At 38.2% G+C, this 10,741-nt stretch overlaps 1 long non-coding RNA gene across 1 annotated transcript; it reads right to left on the bottom strand.

The window, feature by feature from the left end:
* Positions 1-214: 214 nt before the first annotated feature.
* Positions 215-5,077, bottom strand: LOC122824351. The gene is made up of 3 exons (XR_006369483.1): positions 4,989-5,077; positions 1,629-1,669; positions 215-418 (listed from the first exon to the last, which is right to left on the bottom strand). It is a non-coding gene; the product is annotated as an uncharacterized LOC122824351 (long non-coding RNA).
* Positions 5,078-10,741: the final 5,664 nt, after the last annotated feature.

Genomic DNA, 10,741 nt, shown 5'->3' with positions numbered 1-10,741 from the left:
GTAGGGCGACTTGTTGTGCCGTAAAGTAGCGCTGTGGCAGATTAAGCCTCGGCCTCACTGGCTGAATATGTCACACGGGCTCAAAAAGGGTGGATGTGGGTTTGGTTTTTTTTGTTGTTTTTTTTGGGTGCAACAGATGGAGGTTTGGAGTCACTGGTTGACATTCTGACTGGATCGTTGCATGTTTCAGTGCTGCTTTGAGGCTTTGCTCCCACCTGCCTTTGTCACAAAGTGAAGAGAGAATGCCCCCATCCACAAATCCTGCTTCTCAGTGCTAACGCCGCTTCTCCGAAAGCCGTCTGCGTCTTCGCATCTTAGAGAAGAATGGAGGCATTTCGCTGCTGGATGGGAGCCGATGACTGGAGCTTCAGAAGATGATTCTTGCTTGTTTCGTGAAGTAGTCTTCTGACTTTTTGACCTGAGAGGGGTCAGAGGGTGGATAACAATGGATTGTTACTGGGGGGTCATTTGAGAAAAAAAAAAAATGTAGATAGAGCTGATACCAAAGTTATGAAGTCAAAGCGACAAGAGGCAGACAATTTATTTAGTCTGTGGATTAACTGGGAAAAATAAAAATTCTAATTTTTTTGTTGTGGAAAAAAAAAATACAACCTTTGTATTGAATAATCTGTCAGAGTGCAGTATTTATTTACAGGTTTGACTATGCTTATTTTGGGGTCTTCATGTTTGTCAACATTGATATTCTCCTGTTTTAATCTTTTCAACAAGGCAGTAAATGTTTCATAAATATAAAACTGTTTTAAATAATCCCTGTTCAGTGTAGAATGATATAATTAAGACTAGATCAATAGGGCTGGGTTTTTTTAGATTATCAGCAAGTGGATCAAACAGTCTAAATGTCTTAAAGTCTGTGAAATAGCCCTTAAATGTAATTATGTAATAGAAAGCACCAAAACAGATTTTAACTGAAGCTTTGTTAATGGCTTTGTTCAGCAAAGGCAGGACTTCTCAAATAATGGGGCGCCGTTAGGTGTCAGGGGACATGACAGGAAGGAGGACTTTATTATCGTCTTTATTCATGCTTGATAAATACACACACATCCAGTCACTAGGTGGCAGCAGTGCTAAAATTAGCCAATAGATTGCCTGTTTATTGAACACAGTAGAAGAAATAGCCTGGTGGAAGCTGATGGAGGACGGAGAAGTTTGCGACAGTGAAAAGAAAAATGGAGGCAGAAATATATAATATATATATATATATATATATATATATATATATATATATATATATATATATATATATATATATATATATATATATATATATATATATATATACACAGTCTATATATACAGTATATAGATCATGAGAATAATGTCGGAAAATTACATGAAAAAGCTTGGATAGAGTTATCAAGATCTGACATAACTAACTCACCAAGTCAAACTGGTTCTCTGAAACACTCAAGTCATTTGCACAATTGTTTCAAACAACAACATGCATACTCTAAAAAATCCTTAGTTAGATTAGAGGTTCTAATGCTATGTCCTCACTATGCAATGGTTATGACAGCAAAATTTGCTTAAAGTCCTACAGGCAACACATCATTTTACACCGTGGTAAACTTTTATATCTTGAGCTCATTGTGCACTTTATTGTGACTCACCGTTAGTCTTTTTAAGCTCATCCAGCTCTTAATTTCTCCACCTACAATGAGAGGAGCAGAGGTCAGACATCAAAGCCTTCAGTGAAGATTGCATGAGACAGAGGCTCAGTCTGAAGAACCTGTCCAAGCTTGCTCTCCTGAATTAGGACACTTAGCGAGAGATAAATGAAAAGCTCTGGATTTCACATCCTGGGCACACTGACGCGCGCACGCACACACATGTGCAGTTGATTGCCTGCGCATATAAGTCGCTGCATGTTTTTTTTTTGTGAGGGTCCTATGACTGCATGCACCCAGCAATCTGAGTCTTATTTCTAATGTCTGGAAAAATGAATGTTTTGCCACAAAAATGAGTAAAGTTTGCTTCGTTTGTCTTTTGAAACAATAAACGTTTGGACAGACCGTGCTCTCACGGGGCAGCTGCCCAGTACAACCATCGATTCCCTGCTAGCTTTTGGACAGATTAGCTGCAGCAGTTAAAGCTCAGTTATCTTTTCATTGGCAGGTGGAGCTGTTGATAAAATAATAATAATAATTAAAAAAAACTGAGTAGCATTTTGTGTTTACTCTTATGTGGGTTAGACAAGCTTGTATAATGTGGTATCAAGCATAGAACCCTCAGCTTGTTTTTCTAAGCCGAGAGGCTCTCCTCCAGGTGAAGACTGAAGAAACAGATGAGGCTGCACATGCATAGCATACAAACTGTCCTGCTTCTCTTTATCCTCCATCAAATGTTTCAGTTAGTTTGTTTGACTTTCAGAAATATTTCATGAAACCTGGAATACAGGTGGATCTGTGGGAAAAGATTTTTTATTTTATTTTTTCTATTATTCCACTCAGCTGCCTTTGGATAGAAAGTTATGGCCTTGTCAGTAAGGGAGGACTGTTTTGAACAGTTTGATTCTTGAAATATTCTTTATGCATGAATTTGCTAACAGCGGGTCAGTGAGCACCCTTGGTTTAAACTGATTTAGCCATTTTGAGCAACTCGAGTTTAAATTGCCCATACTGATGGAATACAACACTATGTAAGCCCTTTACACTCTCACAGACCTTTGTTGCCAATGGTTTCTCAGCAGCAATCATCATCCTCGAACTAACTAAAATTCCTTTAGTGGAGTCCATTAGCTGTGCTTTTCCAAGGCTTGTAGTTGTTTGGAAATTGTTGACATAGTCAGTACCCTCCACTAATGTATTTTCGCTTGAGATTTACAACGATGCCTCGTGGAGATAAAAGGAGCAAATCTAACAGATTAACTTGGACCCACGGTTCACTGTTTGCATACTCACCTATTTGCAATGTTTGCAAAAATTATTTGCCAAAAAAAAAAAAAGTGTCTATATGCAGATTTAATTTTTCTTACACTATATAAAATATTTGAAAGAATAAGCAGCTTGGGAAGCTGAAGTAACTCGGCTTCCCAAGCTGTGTGGCGTATTGTTGTCTGGCACTCGCAAAAGCAGCCAATCCAGGCTACAAGAGAGTCAACCAAAATGCATTGAACGTGCATGAGTTCCATCTGTTGCAGGATGCTTCAGTAACATGGGGAATTGTTCAGAATAATGTCTATCCTCACATACGCTCACATGCATATGAACCCCAAGGTGTATTGTCTCCACAGCGATGTTAAAGCAGGCAGGTATATACACTCCTGCTCGGCTTATCAGATTTCAGTAGCTTCCCTAAGGCACTGTAGCACAAAAAGATAGATAGGCATCGAGGCATGACCTTAGACACACACACAACACACATGCAGACTTGAAATGGTAGGCAGATGAGATTCCATGTGACATCACACATCATCTCTGGTTACTAGAAAGTAACAAGGTGCATAAACACATGAAGTCTAATATTGTTGGGGACTAATAGACGACAAACAAACAAACACGTGCGAATGAGCTGAAGGGATGTGTATGCTTTAAGCATTAAGATGACATTCACAAAATGATTGAATAGCTCGAAAACCCACATGGTTTAATTTAATGAAGTGCTTTGAATCAAATTAGGCCCCACCGACTTTGTTTTTACTGACGGCACCATTCGGCGTACATGACTAACCCCAGTTTAAACATGGAAATTCTGTAATTTAGTGCTGCAAGGAAAAGTTCTTCATGGTCTTGTAGCATCGCTAGGTGCGTAAACACCACCTAGCAGATAGCATCTGAATTCACATCAACTATGCCTCCAGGCCCTGAGACTACGTCACCATTTATTTTGTTCCAATCATTTCGAGGAATCTTCTCTAAACCATCATCACTGAAGGGTAGATAGGAGGGAATGGGGGTTAAATAAAGTAGAAGTTAAGCAAGCTGAGAGACTTGGAGATAATTCAAATCTATCTTCAAATTCCAATCCTCAGCCTCCGTCGTCTTTGGTCCAAGTGTCTAGAGTTACAGTACACAGAAACGCCAATATAACAGTGTGGTCTGCGGGGGTAAAAAGGTCAGAAAATGTTAGTGACAGCATAGACTTTGAAGACAGCAAGTAAACTTGCACCTCCCCCGACCTTCCATCTTCCCTCAGGAACTGTAACAATTCTTTTTTTATTTTTATGATTTTCCTCAACATACAGAGCATTTCTTTACAATTCTCTTTGCAATCAAAACCTGCATCTAAATGTGTCATTATTGTTTTCATCAAACTACATAATGTTTTAATGGTTTTAGTGAGACAAAGTCTAACTATTACTACACTGACAGTGAAATATCAATAAAACCATAATCAGAAACCACACAAATGAAAAATCAAAGATTATTTGATTGGAAAATGAGTAATCTGATTTTGCACAAAGTCAATAAAAATGAAATGTGGATAAGTGAACTACCTAAGAGTATCAAGTGCTAAATGTAAGTATTTCAGGCTTTATCTGTTTAACATTTTACGAGATTATTAAACTTCTTGGACAAGCAGTAGTGTAATTTATGGTCTGATCCTTTTCACAGAACAGTAATGACAATGTACTCTATCTGAAAAAGTTTGTCAAATGTGTAGTTTGTAAAAGTAGCAAACTAAAGTACTATGCAGTTTTGTGGGTTTTATATCTATCTTTTTTTTAATCATTATTATTATTTGCATGTAGCTTGAAGCCATGCCTTCAGCTTATGTTTAATTTTAATCTGCTTGTGTCTGAATTATATCTTTAAATTCCAGTTCAGTGTAAAACATACAAGCCTTAAATAAATAATATTTTTATTGCAGTAACATAACCTCAATATTTGTTTAAATATAACAGCTTCAGACATCTCTTAAAAAGAGTTTGTGCCATGATGTGTGAAGGTTGTAGCGGACCCACATGTTGGGAGGCTAAGGAGTGGAGTGAATTAGAAGATTAAATGAAAATGATGGAAATGCAAACTTACAAAACCATGGGGAGCCAGGACAGAAAAAACAACAAACAAACAAAAAAACACAATCCACCATGAAATAACCAGCAAGGATGTGCAGAGAGTACGGGAGGAACCAGTGAGGAGTGACTGAGAACGAGGTGCTTTAAGTACCGAGAGGCTGAATGCTGAACAAAAGGACTGGACTAATGAACTAACTAGTTGCAGGTGCGGGGGGAGAGCAGCAGGCAGGCTGAGGAGAGAGAAAGAAATGGGGTGAGGGAGAGCACACTGGGCACAAACTACATAACTACAGTAACACTCAAACAACTAAAGAGCCTGACAATTTGAGACGCATTCAATAAGCCCAGAAACCTTATCAGTAAGTGAAACACATTATATAGATTAATACAGAAGCATATGTTCGAAACCCTTTATTTCTGTTAAATGTACTGATTTTCCTCTTGCCAGTAATCAGAACCTGACATTTAAATTTAGAATTATTCAGACCAATAAAAACAGAAATGTGGTATTAATGAACCATATGCTTACAGATTGTTATTTTCAAAAAGGTACTTTTAATCGAAGTATCAGGCCTCATTTGAAAGCTGTACTTCACTGAATATGACCATACTTTACCTTTTCAGTTGATCTCTGCGGGGCGGCCTATAACTCGCAATTATAGACTTCCTGGTTTCCTGTGTAAAAATATGATGTGACTCAAAGCCCCATTTCTCTTAGCCACTCTTCAATATGGGAAAGAAAAGACAGGCAACATGCCAGTCAGGTGATTCACACTTCATTCAGTCCGTCCTTACAAATCAAATGCAGGAAATGGATACTAGAAAATAGCTACTTACCCAAATGTACCCGCATAATAAAACCAGACCAGTAATTAGAAAAGTTTAACGTCGAAAACTGTGACAAACAATGCTGGATTAGGATCTAGGTTCACCTTGCCACCACATACTATGACGACAGTCGTAAAAGACAAAGAAAAAAGTCAGCAGAGCTTATTATCAGACAACTAGAGCAGGCAGAGGTCAGCAAGCCTCCAAAGTAACAAAGTAGGCTCTTTACCTGCACTGCCAATAATTTTGGAAGGTGCTGCACTTGTGGAAAAACCTGTTCAAGCTATTACACACAATTACTGAACGAGAAGCCGTATCACATTAAACTCTCGGGTATGAAAGACTCAATAAAAAACATGCAAAGTTTTGCAAAATCTATAAAAATATGTTTTTTTTTTTGTTTTTGTTTTTTTGTTTTTTTTCCTGCACTTGTCATAAAAACACATTCCCAAAGCTTGGGCGTTTTTCTTCCATCCTGCTCTACATCTTGTAAATTTTCAGCTTCACACTTGAATAGAGGATTACAACCTAAGGAGCAGATAGATTGCTGGCTGAAAACACTCAGGAAGATTTTCTTTGCCCACAGGATGGAAGTGAGATCTGTGTGGGGCTCCCCCTCCGGCATCAGGTGCAGGAAGCCCATCAGGCTCCACATTTATCACACATAAACTAAACAAATTGTCCATGTACCTGGACTAGCACTAACATGCCTATTATGTACCTGATATACTTACGCATTCATACAAACTACACTCTAAAGCTTTCACGGTGATGCACGACTGTTCCTGAATCAGTTTCTTTACAGCACTTCTTCAGTGTCCCTGGAGTGCCAAGATCGCACCACACCGAGTCTTCAAAAGCAGGCATTTGTACCTGTTACTCCTTCTCTGCTGAGAACCTGTGATGCCGCCACTTCTAGCAGTTTCCTCAGTGGGTGTGAAAGTAAAAAGAGAAAGTAGAAATAAAAAAAAAGTAAGCTACAAAGACAGGGATGTGGATAGAAAAAAGCAGGAGAAGGAGTGCAGACAGAGGGAGACAGAGAAAGGGGAAAATAGAAGTTTATGCTTGAAGCCAATGGGGGTTTTTTTTGGACTGTGGGACTATTTAGCACTCCAACAAAGTCTGTGCTTATAAATTCGAATAGCACCTTGTGGTCAATGGCTAAAGTAAAGCAAGTGAAGGTGGATATTTAATAAAGTATTTTAAAAGACACACATTTGTGTCTTTTGAAGTACTCATACATCTTCATTTTTGTCAACATTTTATCGCAATAAACCTTCAATCCAATTCAGTATGTTTTGTATTGGGGTTTTTTTGCGGGGGGGTTTCCAGTGGATTGACACAGTGTGGAACAAGATTATAAGGGGAAAGGAAGATGATATATCTTTTTTCTAAAATGTCTATAAATGAAAATCTGAAAATGTGGCATGCATTTTTATTCAAACACCTTTACTCTGGCCCCAGTGAATAAAATCAAGAGCAATAAGTTTTTGTTATGCTATAGTGAGTACGCAGAGTGCAATGATGTGTCATTTAACATCAGTGTAAATCCACTTTTTTTTTTACTACATTTGGAAGAAGATTTCATCTAAATAACCAACTGCATGCTAATTAAAAAAAAATCTCTTGCAGACTGACAGTTTACCTTTTTCCATACAGATTAATCAAAACCACTCATTGACAATGCATGAAATTTCCCCCCACCACAAGTCTTTTGATCTAACTCTCATCCCAAAAGGGGGATAAGACTTCCTTTGAGCCTCTATTGTAACTGCAGTTGATTTTTTTTTTTTTTTTTTACTTTAATTCACAGTTTGCACGTCTGATTGCGAATTGCAGATATAATTGAGCCTCCGGGAATATTTTGGAAAGGTCTTTTTGGGGTCAATGCCGGAGGCAGACATTAGTCCCCTCAGGCAGTCTTTGTGATCACCTCTTATGCTGAAAAAAGCCTCGGGGGGTTCATACAGTTGTAACGTTATTAACTCATCTAAAATCTCAGCGTAAAACACTTTCTGTCGAAATTTTAGATGAAAATGTGTCCGATTTATTTCCCAATACTGAAGAAATATTCCTATTTTGATGCCTTTAAGAGCTGACAAATATAAAAATAAAAAAAAAAAACATTTGTGCTAATGTAGGACACACTCATAATGAAATGTAAGAGAAAGTTGTTCATTCATCATGACATAAATGTTATACTAACTTCCCCTGAGTATTACCCCCTTGCAGAGGAGTGTGCATCACTCTGTTTCGGTGGTGTGTTTTGTGTTGTCCTCACACTGGACTCACTAATGGGTCATTTTTCTTCCCCTTTTTATATCTTTCTCTCTCTCTCTGCTCATGTTGTGCTTTCACTAATGGACAGATGGCATCCCATTGTTTACTGAGCCAAGGTACAATGCCTTATCGGCCATAGCGGCGGAAACTGGGCTAGCGTTTCTGCTTGACCCAGCTTAAGTGTGCCACCAAAAAAGGAGGAGGGGAAGGAAGGCAAGAAGGAGGAAAACATAAAAAAACAAAAACAGGGAGACAGGCTCCAAGACTGACCAGTTAATTGAAGTGAAATCAGTTGATTTTCAGTTCTTTTAGTGTCTTTGACTTTGCTTTTTTTCTGTATTTTGACTATCAAATCCCTCCTTTATTTTGTAACAAAAACTCTGAAAGCCTGCTTCATATATAAAATCCCCCCAACACACACAGTACATACAATTTAATGTACCCATGGTGTGACAATAAAATAATATTTCAATTCTATTCAAACATAAGCACAACAAATCAAAGGGCTAGACATGATTTTATTTGACAAAAACTAAAGAAAAAACACTGATGTTCAGCAAGTTTCCCAAAGTCATGTTGAAAGTTGCAAGTATAAACTCTTTAATGGGTCTTTTAGTTCTTACGTCAGTAAACCAGTGGTGCATGAAGTTGTATAACCTCTGTTTGAGAATCTGGTCCACTAGAGTTTGCATGCCTAACCCTTACTTCAAGATCTTCTATTGCTGCTGGTAGTTAGCACCACAGCAATTAAGAAATCCTGTTGATTTTCGGATTTGTGCGTGACATCATTCCTAGAACACTCTTGTGAGTTCTGAGTCAACGCAAAGTAGTGGTCCATATGCGACATGAGATATAGGTGAACTTAATTCATCTTAGTATTAAGGGAATGCAGTGCTAACCAGTGGTGTTACAGTAATGCGAGGAGTTTATCAGAGTGCCAAACACACAAATGCAGAGCTAAGTCACCAGTTTTTTTGTTTTTTTTTTGTTTTTTTTTGTTAGAATGAGAAATAAAGCTAAAAACTTAATGTTCATGGGGGAGAAATTAGGTATACTGATAGACCTGTGTGTTTCAGAGTGACCTTTAAGGATTAGAGTGCTGAAAAAAATATAAACAGGGAAGTACAATATGGGTAGGAACATTTATATCTGGCATTTGATTTTCATCGTGGGGCCAAAACCAGAATTACAATATCGTAGGAAAGAAGATAAGTGATGTGCTTGCTAGCTTGAGGGTTTCAGGTGCAAAACTGATAATCCGTCAGGATTTTGTTATTCACCACCATGTCTGCTGCACGGTATTTTCTGTTTGTGTTGACAGATGACAAATACTCATCCAATGTTTGTTCACTTGTACTTGATTTCCTAAAAAACTAATGCAAAACAAGTGAAAAAAAAAAAAAATCACTCATGAGCCATAAACAATAGGCTTACACATATTGCTGAAGCGCCACCATAGGAGTCAAATATGATTGTGGAGTAATTATTTTGTTTTGTTTGTTTTTGGCTGTTCCAAAATACTGACAATGCATCAGCTCTAGTTTCAGTCAGTCAAAGCTTCAGCTCCTCCTTTCCTTTTAACCCCTGAGGCCCTGAGACCTGGGGAACTTTAATTACCCACAGTCACAGCTCTCCTCTCCATTTGCCACTGAATGGTCAACAGGCTTTTTACTACCTACTGAGGCATCAGTGCCAGAATAATAATAGAAAACAAAGTCACCGTGCGGGGAGACATGTCTAGGGGGTCTAGGCTGAGGGGAGAGAGAGACGTAAACAGAAAGAGAGAGATAGGGGTATCATTAGATAAGCCTGTCGGTTAATTAGCCCTGCTTCAGGAGGAGGGGACCCCCCTCCTGATGCAAAGAATGGCCATCAGGCGTTATCCGTGATCGCCTATTTTTTATGATCCTTTGCAGACTCCACTCAGGAGGTTGTCAAGCAACATGGAGGGCATATGGTGCCAGGATGGAAACATGCTGTTGTCAGTCAGTCGAACACCGACAGACAGAAAAGATAAAAGTTTTTTTGTTTGTTTGTTTGTTTGTTTTATGTTGTTGAAGTGGTGGGACTCAATATGTTTTGTCCCAGCTGTTTGTTAGCCAGGGACTTTAAAAGAAGTCCAGCCCCAAAGTTATAAAGGAGCTTGTACAAATCATCGGCTAACCCTGATGACAATGTTTAAATGTTTACATGGCTGTCAAAACCTTCCCCAAAGACTAGAATTGGTACCAGATGAGATTAAACAAGTTTAATTTTAATAATGTTTAAGAGCCTGCCCGTTACCAATCAAGTTGTCAGAAGGATTCAGTTTTACTGGCACCGGTTTCTAAATTCTCATAGTCAGACACAGTTCAAAGAACACCTGTGCGATAATGCTGATTTCTTAAGTTAAGTTAGCTTTTATTTTCACATTAAAATTCTGGACTCTTATTGAGTGATATGTTGGAGCTAAGTTCAATTATTTTGTTGTCTTTGATAAATCGGATCTTTATTTTCTGCTCTCATGCTCAAAATTGTTCTCATAGAAGCAGTTTTTCAAGCTTAGTTTTTCAAGGATGAGCTTAAGTGGTTACTTCAGGGACAGTTTGAAGTGAAAATGTTGTAAGAAGTTTATTACCTGCAAGAGATAACTCTTTTGGGTGCTTAATTTATAGTATT

Source organism: Gambusia affinis, linkage group LG21, assembly GCF_019740435.1.
Source record: "Gambusia affinis linkage group LG21, SWU_Gaff_1.0, whole genome shotgun sequence".
Taxonomy (NCBI): Eukaryota; Metazoa; Chordata; class Actinopteri; order Cyprinodontiformes; family Poeciliidae; genus Gambusia; species Gambusia affinis.
The sequence above is the reverse complement of the archived record's forward strand: the minus strand, read 5'-3'. Positions and strand labels throughout refer to the sequence as shown.